The sequence below is a fragment of the Bombyx mandarina genome, chromosome 05 (genome assembly GCF_030267445.1).
Source record: "Bombyx mandarina strain Sakado chromosome 05, ASM3026744v2".
Taxonomy (NCBI): Eukaryota; Metazoa; Arthropoda; class Insecta; order Lepidoptera; family Bombycidae; genus Bombyx; species Bombyx mandarina.
In genome coordinates this window covers 2,791,359-2,805,844 of record NC_143212.1, presented here as the reverse complement: position 1 = coordinate 2,805,844, position 14,486 = coordinate 2,791,359, and the positions used below count along the sequence as shown (strand labels likewise).

At 39.3% G+C, this 14,486-nt stretch overlaps 1 protein-coding gene across 9 annotated transcripts in view; it reads right to left on the bottom strand.

Moving 5' to 3' along the window:
* Nucleotides 1-14,486, bottom strand: part of LOC114244033 (uncharacterized) — a 178,886-nt gene that overhangs the window by 119,340 nt on the left and 45,060 nt on the right. The window lies entirely within an intron of this gene.

The following is a 14,486-nucleotide window of genomic DNA, read 5'->3' as shown; positions in this document are numbered from 1 at the left end:
TCATATTTCTAAAATGTTTTTTTTTCTGTTTCACCAATCATATGATTCGCCCAAATTTAGCTTTAGGCAGATTATGGCAAGCTACTTTTTAAGATACAAAAATTTGATACTATAATGAATAAAAAGTAATAATATAATAAAAGAGTCACAACACGCGCAAAAAAACCTGCTAACACACGAATGTTTGATAGTTACGGAAATCGAACCCACAATTCGGGCTTAGCATTCATGAGCACTAACTACTGCTCACCGTGTTGGTCACCAACCACAAACCAAACTTATCTCGATATGTCACTCAGAATTCGAATACAAATTGATACCACTATCCTGTATATTTTTGGCGCGAAACAATCGGTCATACCTACCGAGTATAAAACCGATAATATTTGCTACGTTATACCAATTAAGACTTAAATCTCATGCCTAAAGACTTAGAAGTAATATGTATGGCTGCTTCCTAAGGAATATAAGCCGGCGTCATGTTTTTTGATGACATCATTCATACCCAGTGCTGGTAAAATACCAAATTTGTCTTAAAATATGACAACGAGACGATTATTATAATTCCATTTATGTATGCGTTGAAGTCAATGACCTTTCTTACTGACTTTATTTTAATTACTGCCAAAAAATACAGTTCCCTAATTAACTGTTAAATGTATTAAAAAAAACATAGAACAGAGAGGTTTTAAGAAAAAATATATTTTGATTCCCAATGGTCCAGGAATTTCAGCGAACCAAGCCTTTTCCATTAGCTATCGGCAGAGAATTCAGTTCATAAATAAACATGGCGCCGTAATTCCGCCATGTTGGGAGTCAGACTGCGGTCAGAGTATGTGGCACGTTTAGTTCTAACATAGCTATAAGAAATACTTTTTAATTTGGATTCAGATTATTTTGTAATAAATATTTCTATTTGTACTATGACTTGTCTAAAAATTTCAATCGTCAATTATAATCGACATACTTTGTTTTTTGAAGAAACATTATGGGTAGTTTTTTGATTTTCTTTAAATTGTTTGCCTACGAGATTAGCATATATCTTGACATGTCTACAAATGAATTAAGCATAGGCACACACCTGTTGCGAAATCAATCTTCAATAATTAAATCTAGTTATTTTTTTTATTCAGTAAAGTTACTGTTATATTTTTTCCTAACAATTTAGTGTTACTTCACTTTATGAAGACTTATGATGTTGCTTAAGTATCAAGTAAGCAACTTTGGCGGATCTAAAGTTCTTTACACGACTTTAAGCAATAATAAAGCCAGCATCGACTGAAGTTTGAAGTCATTACGAATTTTTGTTGGAGTTGCAAAGCGATACAATACTTTGAATTTTAATTTTTTTTTAAAACTGCAAAGTAGACCTATTTCTTTTCTTAATCATTCTTTTACATAAATTTGTATTACATAATTTATACATATTGATGAGATGATGAGAACCATGAAAAAAACCTTATCTTTCTGACTGGAAGCTCATTATGAGGAGAAAGCTTTGTCTATGTGGTCTAGATTAACAGCCTAAGCCGGGATTGACCGGAGACTGGGCAGCAACATTTTCTTAGTATTATTAGAACAAGTAGTCGCCCGGTAGTCGAAATTCGACTATAACTAATTTAAATTATAAATTTGAACATTATTATGGGTATATATATTGTCAGACTATCATAGACCTCTATAATAACAGATTTCGCCAAGGTACACTATAGATAGATAAATAATATTGAAGATAAACAATATTAATCTATTCTAAATTTTACCATAGACTTTAACAATAAACAAAAGAGTATAATATCCGTGTATGTGTCAAATACATGGTAGGGGGTTTAATGTTTTTTTTAATGATTCAATGTATTTTTATGTATAATTTAAAAAAAATATTAGCAATCTGCACTCCTTCTCTATATTTTTTATAAGTGTAGGTAATTTCATACTCTCCCGTCCACGCGATTTTTGTAAAAAGGGGTACAAAGTTTTTTCTTCACTTATTATAATATAATATAATGTAATAATATATAGATTATACCAGCGAACTACAAACGCTTAGAAACATTAGCTGGTGGTAGGGCGTATTATTGTAAGTCCACCCACACTAGTACGTCCCACCGAGCTCCCTATTTCTGCTAGGAAGCCGTCATGTGTTTTACGGTGACACAACCGTTATACGGTACAGCTGAGACTTCGATCTCTTAACTAAGCAGAGACGTTTTCCATCTGCACCAATAAAAAAAAACCAAAAGTTTCTCAGTCGGAGGCTAAAAGCTCTAGCGGCGTAGAAAGCGCATTGACTCGGAAACACGTTCTCAACTAAACTTTCTCTCGTTAAATGATATGTTCGCTTCAACGGGCACGGCAACTACTCTTATTGTGAACTGTCTTTATACTTAACCCTCGTGAGGGATAAAGATTTATTGGTGCAGTCTTTTTCCTGGTAGTAGGATGTATTTTGGAGTCAGCACGGATGGGCAACCCTGTGCTGTCAATTTTTTCCGCAAAGCATTGAAGTTTATCGTTATAGATGTAATATTATTGAAACTTCGATCTGATGAGTCGAGGTGGGAGGAGGACTCATGGCGTTGTCTATGGGCTACCATTTTCGTTGAACATAATGGAATGGAAGCTCTTCTTAGCCCACTGAGTTTTTCGCCGGATCTTCTCAGTGGGTCGCGTTTCCGATCCAGTGGTAGATTCTGCGAAGCACTGCTCTTGCTAGGGTCAGCGTCAGCATCACTCCGGTTTGAGCCTCGTGAGCTCACCTACTACTAGTTAAGGTTACGCTGAAATAGCCTCTCAAGGTTATCAGCTTAGGTAGGAAAAAAACGGAGCTCTTCCTAGACATTAGACAGATGATAGCTCACGGCGTTACGGAATCATTGAAGCCCATAGACATATGTAGACCACATTAAATCAATCAAGTTAATTTGAAAATATAACCAGTCGGCAATGAGACAACTTCCAAGAATTACATAACAAAACCTACAGATCTTGACATGGTCTTTTCTTGTCTTTCTGGCCTCCCTTGTCTCAAGAGGAGTGGTGGCATTTATATTACGATGTCTATCGGATTCAGTGATGACTTACTACCTCCCGGGCTCAGGAGATAATCGCCCGTCCATTCATTAAAAAAAATTACGTCAAAGTTCACCACAGTGAGCTTCTAGGTAAATTTCACACTAATTTCCGAACAGACTTAACTTTTGTTCAGTCATAGGTTATCTTTTAATGAAATTGTAATATAAAAGTGTCAACACGCCGTAGAATATCCAAATCCGAACACAGAATCAGATGTCCTTGAACACACAGAAAGGACTTATCAGCAACGCCATAACGCGGCTGTCGAAACAAAAGGGGTAAAATACATTCGTAAATCCGTTCGTATGTCGATTGTTCAAACGAAAAAATACAATTCGGAAGGGCTCAAAGCGTCAGCGCTGTCAGAGATTGCCTTCATTTCGGAACGTCAGACAGACATAAATATGCTGAAACACAATACGCGTATTAATGTTATGTAGTTTTATTTTTTTATGATCCGTTATATTGTTTTATTCTTTCGAGCTGTCCTTATATATGTTAACTTTTTGTTTGATACGCACAAATGATTTTCAAAGAAATGAAGTTTGAACAAAAAAGCACTAATTTACAGTCATATCTCCTGTATATACCACGGAGAGTTCCTTTTTGAAGGATAATACAGCAATGGTCAAGTATATGTCTGAAAATGGGCAACTGATTCAGTTTTCGGGCCCGGACAATTGGTTATGACCAGATTGTTCATGAGCTACTTCTCCATAACCTACAAAATAAAAATCTGTTACTGCTCTCGAAAATTTTATTAGCATTTGAGGCCCGGATAATTTTCCTATCACCAGATTGTCCATGAGCTACTTGTCCATAGCCTACAAAATAAAAATCTGTTACTGCTCTCGAAAAATTTATTCGCCTTTGATTTGATTCTGAACCGAGCTGCGCCGTTTTGTTGCGAAGGTCCAAAATTACTTTAATTTGGCGTGTGATAATATGCAAATTTACATCCGTCCGTTATCCGATTGCGGACTGAACTGTATCGCCATATAAATCGTTCTATTCAAAGCCACCGCTTCGACTCTCAAATAAAATTTAATGATCATTTCGAGAGCTCAATCAATCGCTTTGATGTCGTTGTTTGAAAATCGTAAATAATGTATAAAAGCAGGGTTTTAGAATTAATAAAGATTTTATAGACACCATTGAGGCGTGAAGTACCTAATACATATCAAATTATTTGTCCCGACTGCTTCAATAATGCTGCTACTATCACTGATCCTTAAAAGTACATGTTCCATTTTTCTAAGTAGGTAAAAATGGATAAAAAATCACTCCTTCAAGGGAAATGCTACATTCGCTCAAAACTTGCACACGTCATTATTAATGCACATACTGAAATGGGAAATGACAGAATCATCGCCGAAAAGGCTCGCTCAGAAGGGCAAAAGGGTCATAGTTTATTGTGGAGAAAACCTATCCTTTGACGGGTCGAGTTAACCTTTTTTTGATAGCAGATAGGACAAATCGAAACAACACGCCCAGGTATGTCCGCGGGAGCATTATGAAAGGTAATGTAACCATGCATAACTACAATACCCTATTTCGTTGTTTTGACGATTTTGTCTTTAACGCTTTCATTTCCATAAGCAGATTGAGGGAATTTTTTAATAAGGCTACGTTGTAAATTCTGAAATCGTCGTGAGGATAAAATTGGGTGGTAAAAATCAAACTATTCCTGCAAAGAAGCAGACATCGGAGGCCCTATCAAAGGTGGTTTATGTTATACAATTCAAAATTAAACCACAAATCTCAAAATTGCCGAAAATTCCTTCGTAATCAGTAATCAATCAGTCCTTTTGCACTTTGTGGACACCCTATGAGATACTATTAATAACTTCCAAGCGATCCCAATAAAGTAACACAGTTACACGGAATGACGTACAAATGTCACATGTCGCATGTCGCGCGTGCCGCTTTATACGAATTCAGCAATTAAGTTACGAACTGAATATGAAATATGAGAGTGAATGGTATTCTGATACGTTGTATTCCCTAAAAAATTTGGGTACTATTTACTATATTAATAGCTTCGCTTTACCATTTTTCATCTGAGAGACCAGAGTCTAAAGATCACCTGCTTAAAATAGAGGACAGTCATTGAGTGGAATGATTAAGACAAAGCAGTGTGCTTAGTGCGCGTTTTTAACGTTCTCGATAGCGTAAAAGTTAACTAAAAATTACGGAGTTGGAACGTTTGTTTAGGTTTGCCACTAGGGGCGCTGTTCCAACTGCATAAAAGTTTGAGTTAACTTTTACGCAATCGAGAACGTTAAAAAACTCGCACTAAACACACTGCCGCCATGGGAGTTGGAGGCGGAGTCGCTCGCTGCCGATCAACGGTGGCGCAGCGAGCTTCGTGCTCTGGGCGTGGCTCGTCTCTCCAAAAGTGAGCTGCGGGCGCGGAAGGCCCATTCTCGGCAGCACGTGCTCGAATCGTGGTCGAGCTTGGCTAACCCCACGTGGGGCTTACGGACTGTCGAGGCGGTTTACCCGGTCTTTGATGATTGGGTGAATCGTGGCGCAGGACGCCTCACCTTTCGTCTGGTGCAGGTGCTGACCGGGCATGGATGCTTCGGGAAGCACTTGCACCGGATAGGTGCTGAGCCGACGACGAGGTGCCACCATTGTGGACACGACCTGGACACGGCGGAGCATACGCTCGCTGTCTGCCCCGCTTGGGAGGTGCAGCGCCGTGTCCTGTTCGCAAAGATAGGACCGGACTTGTCGCTGCCTGGCGTCGTGGCGTCGATGCTTGGCGGCGACAAGTCCTGGAAAGCTATAGCTAAGCGCTCGACTTCTGCGAGTGCACCATCTCGTAGAAGGAGGCGGCGGGGCGGGTGAGGCGAAGCTCTCCTCACTACGCAGAAATCCGCCGCCGCCGAGCAAGGGGTCGGGACCGGGGTCCCATCCATGACCCGGCCCCCTAAGAGCTTTGGGCTCCACCCGTTTTATGCGGGGAGGGACCCAGCCGTGGGGCGGTGTGATTCACACCACGCCCGTAATAGGAAGCCGGGTGATGGTAGACCGCGTTCCCCTGACCGCTCTGGGGGAAGGTGCAGCGTGGCGCCATCAAGGTGGGCTCCCGTCCCGTCGACCGTGGGAACCGGTGGTCGTTTCGCCGACGGACACCGGTCCGGCGTCTAGGGGACGGCAGGATGCATGTAATATGCTCTGCGTAAACCCGGTCCCGCCGTCTCAATAACTCCGACTGGGCTCCGGCCCGGTCCGGGGTAGGACGCCGGCTGTGAGCGGCAGGAGTTTTTAGTGAGGTTCAACTCCCACATAAACCACCCGCTGCGCGGATGGGGATCCGGCGATTTTCTCCAGTGGAAAAAAAAAACTACACACACTGAACCGATACCGTAGAAATGGAACTCCGCGTAACTCAAAACATCGACGAGGCGAAGGATAATATGAGACCGGAATCGATTCTCGGTGTCTCTAGATGACTTTGCTTCGAAAATTATGAGAATGACATTCCTACGCACGAAATTCCAGAGTAATTTCGCAAGATTCTGCAACGATGTTGTCACCTACCCGTACTTCCGACAGACTTCGCTTCAGAAATTTTATGCCTTTCATTTGAATTCCAATTTGTCAGTTCTTCGTGATAGTTTTCTGTCCGTTTTTCGTTTTTCATGAACATGTGTTCAGTACGCATTTGTGAAATCATAAGTTGACCAAACATCAAATACTCATATTTGCCAGTCTTTAAATGCTTTAATAGTTTATATCATTAACCGTCAATGAGAATCTTTACTAGAGAGTGTAAAGTATGTAGTTCTTTCTTTTTTTTTTTTTTATTCAAGATTCTTTTAAAGTCACGTGTATTAGTTGACATTCCAGTTACGTTGGCGACCTATTTGGCTGGTTCGGCATCCATTGCGACCTACATACCGTTGAGTCTATCGTCGGCCGTGAACCACGCTACTGCAGGAGCTAAGCTGATTTGTACACTACATTTGCGACTTCTAGCTACACTTTCAAGTGCACCAAGCTTCAGAAAATCTGTTTAGTACTTTTAATTAAGTGTTAATTTCGTGTTTGAGTATTATATCTAGTAAAGTTTTAACTAAATTAAAAACACGGAAGCATATCTATTTTACAATAATATCTACCCGTATCCACCACAAACCATACATTATAGTCGGCCTATTATTTGCTTATGAAATAATCTTGAAATATTTGTAATATCATCGGAATGTTTCCATTAGTTATTCGATTAAGTTCCCGTCTTCACCTGTCTCACAACGGATTAATCAAGTCGATACCGTGGCATAAAGCCAAAACGAAACCCCGACCAGAAGAAGTGCTGATTAGATTGCTATTAGGTACAGTCGTTCGCACTTTTGCTTTCGTTATAAGTTTTTATCCATTGGATATGCGATGCTATAGAGATTAATGCTCGAAATTGGGTAGCGCAATCGTTTCAAGTTATTGTAATTGAGTTCGACGTACACGACTTTGGTCTGCTCGTGCTATTACTTCACTACGACCCTTCCCTTCCCTTCCACTTTGGTAGTTTTCAACTATATATGATAGTCAATTACTTAATTCACACTTTAAGTACTGCTGGCCCGTCATCAAGAGCTGGTTGCATGCCGGCTGGAGTTCATCCGGCCAATTTACCTATTTCTGTAAAGCAAACATTGTGTACCGGTTTGTATCAATGTGCTAATACAATGAAACTTCGACCTTCAATTTCAAGGTGAACTAGGGCATTCACATAGCTTTGAGACCCAGTAACCGTATGATGAAAGGCAAGAGACCGAAAAGAATGGAGCGCATTCGATGAGACCTACGCTCAGCATTGGGTGAGCACGGGTTGAAGAAGAAGAACCGTATAAAGTCAAATGATTTGGTGTCCCACTAACCATAATTTTTTACTTTTATTTCTTTTCGTCTTACGAAATAACTACGGTATTTTACTTTTCTCTTTCAAGAACTATATTAGGCATAAAAATTAAGATTTACCTTTCCGAATTACTGTATACATTTGGATAGTTCATGCTAGAACGTTCACACTTAAAAAGCAATCGTCGAGTACAAACAAAATTCAACACAAGCCGAAGAGCATTGCTCAATATATGGAAAACAAACTTGAGTCGGAGAAACAATAGACTAGATTTATGGGAGCAATAAAATTTATCAACGTTCAACTGGGGTTGTACGAGGGGGAATGCGAAAACAGAATTGTTAATGCTTCAGTGCTCAATACAAAAGTGATGCATTTGAAATAGAACAGGAATTATTAACACATTTCCTTCGGTTTCATATTATAGACAAAAAAATACACATTTAGCCCCGCCTTGCCGTGATAGTGATTATATTGCAATACAGGCCCTGGATGACTAAGTGATGAGAGATTCATCAACGCCCACAACAAACAGCCAGACATAATGCTGCAAATTTATTTGTATTAACTACCCAGAAAATTAGAAGGACTTATGACCAACCCCAAAGAAAGGGAAAAAGACCAAACCGTAAACTGGATCATCTCTTTTAACTTGGTGCACTTAAAGAACATAATGTTCCAACATCATCGCCTAGGGAGGTGCGATAAGTGAAGTTAATATAGAGAAAATATATTCTCAGGATAATATATATATTAACTGCTAGGGCAGGTGATAATAAAGCACCGTAGAAATATTAATAAAAATAGTATAGTAAAAAATAGTAAAAATTTTGTCGTCGTTGTATTATAGCAATTTACTTTGCCAAATAAACAATTTATTGTGCATTTATTGTCTCTTGTCTCTTTCTCATTTATAACAACACTATCGAAACTGACTGTCAAATTTGATACCGGCATTCAGATTGTGATGTCTAAGAGCTCCGGTATCTATGCAATAACAGAAGAGGAGCGAAGAGTGAAGTCGTCTATCTCTTTACACCATTGAAGAACCCAGACCGAAAAACGAAACAATAGTGGTTTGTGCGCTGTTTTTTGCACATCAGTAAGAATTGACTTGGAAATGGAATTGAATTGGAAAATAGTGGCCTACTAGTGATGCGAGCCGTCAGCGGGTTCGTTGTTTTCATAATTGACGGTGTGGAATAAATCAAAAACGCTTTTCTGTATCCGTATTTCTTTTACGAATAATATGCTATGAAATTAGAAACATGTTGTGATTGAAATATAACCTACTACACTTTTCCATTTTATATAATACCTTTGGGAAGTGTACAGTAATTTAACATTCTTAAATATCCCTACATCATAATTTAAAAGCAAAAACCTTTTTACCTGATAACTTAAAACCGGTGCAGAATAACTGAATGCGACCGAGCTCATCATTGAAACCGGTGGAAAACGGATAAAACGTTTTCGAGTGATTTTAAAAAGTTAGCGAGACTAAAGCGATTTTTAAATCCGTCTGGCTCAACAATGGCTTCACGATTTTTTCACTACTTTTTTATGCACTCAAAAAGTTGTCACCGGCAGACATCGCTTGCGCGTTAAACCGGTTAAGCAGATTACAACAAAGCCATTGTGGTTTCGTCCGGGTATGATTTTCTAGCATGATTTTCGGGTTTGATTTTCTTTAATGCGTTAAAAGTATCTATATAAGTACCTACCATAGTAGATGGACAAATAGACAACCTCAATTCTTGCAAATGATATGTACAGGTGTAGCCCTCCGATATTTTACAACACGGTGCCACTATAACACGAAAAGAAAAAAATTTTAAACCCTCTTATAACACGGTATTTCTACAATACGAAACCAAGTTTTTGGTTAAAATTATTTAGAAAATTACATTATGCACTGTGAACACACAACACATGCGAATAACCGAAATTTTACTGCTTATTTTTTATGTAAAATAGATAAAAAAAACATACAGCCATAGTTAAAATGTTTTATTCAGAAAAATTACTCTCTTTTTTGTACTGGCTTCAGTCTCATATAACACGGTTTCACACAACACGGTACTTTGTAGGAACGTATGTACCGTGTTATATGTAGAAGGGTTACCTGTAGTCTTAGAATTGGTTTCACAACGCGGCAATATTTTTTTCTTTAACGGATATGAGAATGATGTTTGGTACTTTGTATAAATACTTGCTATACCCGATTCTCGCCGGAATTTTTAAAGTGATGACGTCATTAAACGCAATGCAGGCCCTTTTGGTTTGTCACAACTACCGCAACAATTTACGAATTTTGTATCTCATCATCATCATTATCAGCCCACAGCCGTCCACTGCTGGACATAGACCTCTCCCAATCCACACCACTGAGCCCGGTCTACGGCTCTCCTCATCCACTGCTTGCCGGTCACCGCTGCGCGGTCTCCAGTTAAGTACCTGGTCTGCTCAACGATCGTCAGCTCTACGGCATATACGGCCAGCTCACTGCCACTTCTTGCTTGCTGACTTGCTGACTCTTTGAGCTATGTCGATGACTTTAGTTCTCTGTCGATTAACCTCATTCCAGTGTTTATCCTTCAGAGAAACTCCGAGCATGACTCCTTTCATGGCTCGCTGAGCGACCTTGAGCTGCCGGACCAACCGTACTGTGAGTGTCCACGTCTCGGCTCCGTAAGTCATTACCGGTAGGACGCACTGGTTAAAAAATTTCATTTTCAGGTACTGTGGGATGTGCGATGAAAAGACTCCACGCAGTTTTCCGAACGCCGCCCAGCCCAATTGTATAAATATTCAGTAATTCCTTATTAGGCTAACAAAATTCCGTTTTCGATTTTGATAAAACCATAAAACCGGATCAATGTCCCGGAATACATTATTGGTCTCGTTGTCCTGCCACGATTCATAAGCAGTAAGTTTGGATGAAGATGAAAGGTCAAACGTATTTGGCGGTTACTTAATAGGTTCACTTGTTGTATTCTAGCTTTAGGAAGACGACAATACCAACCGAACCAATAAACTTCAGGTTTTTGTTACAACAGAGGAAATTACAAAAGAAGTAAATTTAATAAATGCCGGACACATTAATTTCTAATCGCGTCTTTTATGTGGGAGACAAGTATACATAGTAGCACGCACAAGGTTTCGTCAATGGATTGAACATTTACAATTAAAAACAAACAATATTATTTTACCGAATCATAAACTCGGCTTAGAAGAAAATACATTTCATTGATGAATTTCCAGAATCGCATTGATGTATGTATTCGTTCAGAGTTACTCACAAGAAAATTTCTTTTTTTTTTACTGTCCTTCTCCTCCCCCTCCACCTATCTGATATTAGCCTTGAGCGACTTTACCCTCACTGGGCGAGCTCACGGGGCTCAACCTCCAATAATTTTCTAACAGCTGCCCTATCAAGAGGAGTAGGTACTTCGCTGAATCTACCATCAGCTCGGAATTAATTTCAAGACTATTTTGCTGGTATCATAATAATACCTTCCAAGGCCTATCTGACGGTACATCTAAGGTATTATATGCAAACCTTTTATTCTTCAGGTAATATGGTCTCGCTAGAAGACTTCAATACGATTTCCCATTGTATTCACTATAATAGGAGATTACGCCGAATACAATGAGAAATCCTACTCAATGTAAAAGTGCTTCATCTCAATCTGTAGCATTCGATAAACAGTCGGAAACATTATTTATCCGGTTCCAGTAAATAAAACCGGGTAAGTCCGTCTGTCCGGAATGATTCGGGTGGCCCGGCCGAAATGTATTGGCGTTATAAACAGGTCGCCAGCAGGATTTTGAACGTTACTGTGAAGGCATGTATCTTTGTTTGGGAAATTGCCGGATATAGGTTCGATGTAATCGAATTACCCGGATTTCGAACACATATTCGGACGATGTGATTGCAAAGAGTTAGGCACTGAATAAGGTTCACTTATTTTATTGGCTTCAACAACAAATCAGTTTACGAACTTCCTAATTTAACCAGTTATCTAGGCCATAATCACCACAGCACCTCGACTGCGGAGCAAATGGGTCATAGGTTCGATTCTCACATAGGGATATCGTTTGTGTGATGAACAGGTTTGTTTGCTCTTTGTCGGGGTGATTAATATCCAGTTCGTATATATGTCGGCGCCAGAACGATTACTTATATTATTTAAATATTAAGCATAGATAATACACATAAATCAGTTATAGATAAGCAACTTAAGCACTCAACAAAAATATTTACGGGCGTCGGCCACTAGATGGCTTCGCTTCGATTAGTTTCTCATTGCTCCTGTAGATGGCAGTAACAGTACCTATCCTACATTTTATTTATAATGAAGAATTTTGAAATTTTTCAGTAACCACAAATTGATAAAATTTAAACAATTTGTCTATAGCAAATAAATACTTGTACGACTTTTTTTCTGTGTTTTAGTTATAAAATAATTAAATGCGTTAACTTTAACAACATATAAGTTTAGGGACATCCGTTACAAGATGTCGCTAGTTTCAATACAGAAAAAAATATTTGTCTAAAAGTATCGTTAATGTAAGTTAAGTTAATTTTTTAACCATTGAGTGGTAGTAAAACTCGAGATACCCACAATAAATTTTAGTAATGTTATAAAAAATACTTGTACGGGCTTTAGTTTTAGTATAAATACGTCCGTTCGGCTGCGGCCAAAAGAGACGCTAACTCATATATTATGAGCTGCTGAGAAACAAGAAACTAAGCCCGTTGAGTTTCTCGCCGTATCTTCTCAGCGGGTCGCGATTCCGACTTGGTAGTAAATTAATTCGCGAAGCAGCTGCCCTTAAGTTGTTAGATCTCCTCCGAAGGCGCTCGGATAGCTGTTATCAAATCGCATCGCTCGTGGCTGAGCCCGTGCTTGCACGCCTGCCCTGGTGAAACTGGAAAGGCCTTCGGGCCACCAGTAATCCTTCCTTCCTAAAAAAAGACAAGAGAGAGTAGGGTGTGAGCCGCAGGAGCGCTTGGACCTCTTGAATATTGTAAAAAGTTTGTTTTTCTGCTTCACACAGCATGGGCGCCCGCCGCCATGATGAAGGTAGTGACGTCAATATGCCTGACATCACGCCTTTTAAAGCCACCAGGGCATCCGGTCCTTCTTCATATATTTTTAAATATCTTTAAATATGTATCAGTCTCTGGTTCCCAGAGCACAGAGATTCCTAGTTTGAGACCATCTGTCGTCGTGTGTGACTTGTCCCTGCATATTATTATTACCTAAGATTGTCTCTATCCATCACACTATTATAATTACATACAACCCTATCTGTCTCAACCAAGAGTCCTAAATCATCCATTTAAAAAATTAGGAGCCTTTATCTGCAAGGATTTCCATCTTATGTTCCAAATTTTCGAACTCCCATAGCCGAGGTGGCCAATAAATTCGTCTCCCTATTTTAGCAGTTATATTAATAAAAAGCACACATAATATGTATATTAATGTCACAACAAAACTAATATCGTCAACTCGGTCTACACGTGTACAACATTATTGCTTTCCATCCTTCGCGTGTCGCATTATATTCATCAAGTACTAAGACTGAGCGCGACAAACGTCCAAATTGCACGTTCGTACCAGAAGTTGTCGACGGTTGGCGTTTATCTGTCGCCACCGGTGAGGCGCCCCGTCTGATTTATAGACGGAATCAAGCCATGAACGTAGAGCGTTATCTTTGATGAGAACCCTGCATTTCCTGTCATCTTGGTTATGTCTGTAATTGAAGTTAATGTGGGTAACACACCCGCTTTCACGGCGAAATAATTTCGTTCTGATTTACTACGAATTTTAATGATGTGCATAAGTTTTATACACTTCCACAACATTCTGTCTACGAGTATATTGTTTTACATAACCGTATTCTATAAATGATTCTTATAACTATAAAATCCAAAAATCAAATCAAAGCGAAATAGGAAAAAATAGAATAAGCGGAATATTGAGAATAGCGCCATCTAGTGACTTAAACCACAAAACAACACTCACGAATTTAATAAGTCTTCTCTTGGCTGTAGAAGCAAATTACGAACACCGACGAACTACAGCGATAGGGAAACTCAAAAGTTTGTAATTACGGCTTGGTATCGAGAATGTATAATCCGATTATTTTACCTGCCGCAGCCACGTGAGTCTTGGCGATGTTATAATAAGCGTTTACGCTGTGTGGATTCGTTTGCGTAGCTATTTCTAAGCTGTCACTGTCAATGAAAGTATTTTTTTTTAATATTAGACATAAATATTTGTAAAATCGTGGCTCAACTGATTTACTTACTGAAGTTCATACATGCTAAATAGTAGAATATGACTGGCGCCTGTCTTCAGACTAAGGTCAAAGTTTGGCTTGTTTTGGAATTTTACTGGTGGTAGGACCTCTTGTGAGTCCGCGCGGGTGGGTGCTATCGCCCTACCTATTTCTGACGTGAAGCAATAATGCGTTTCGGTTTGAAGGGCGGGGCAACTGTAACTATACTTGAGACCTTAGAACTTATATCTCA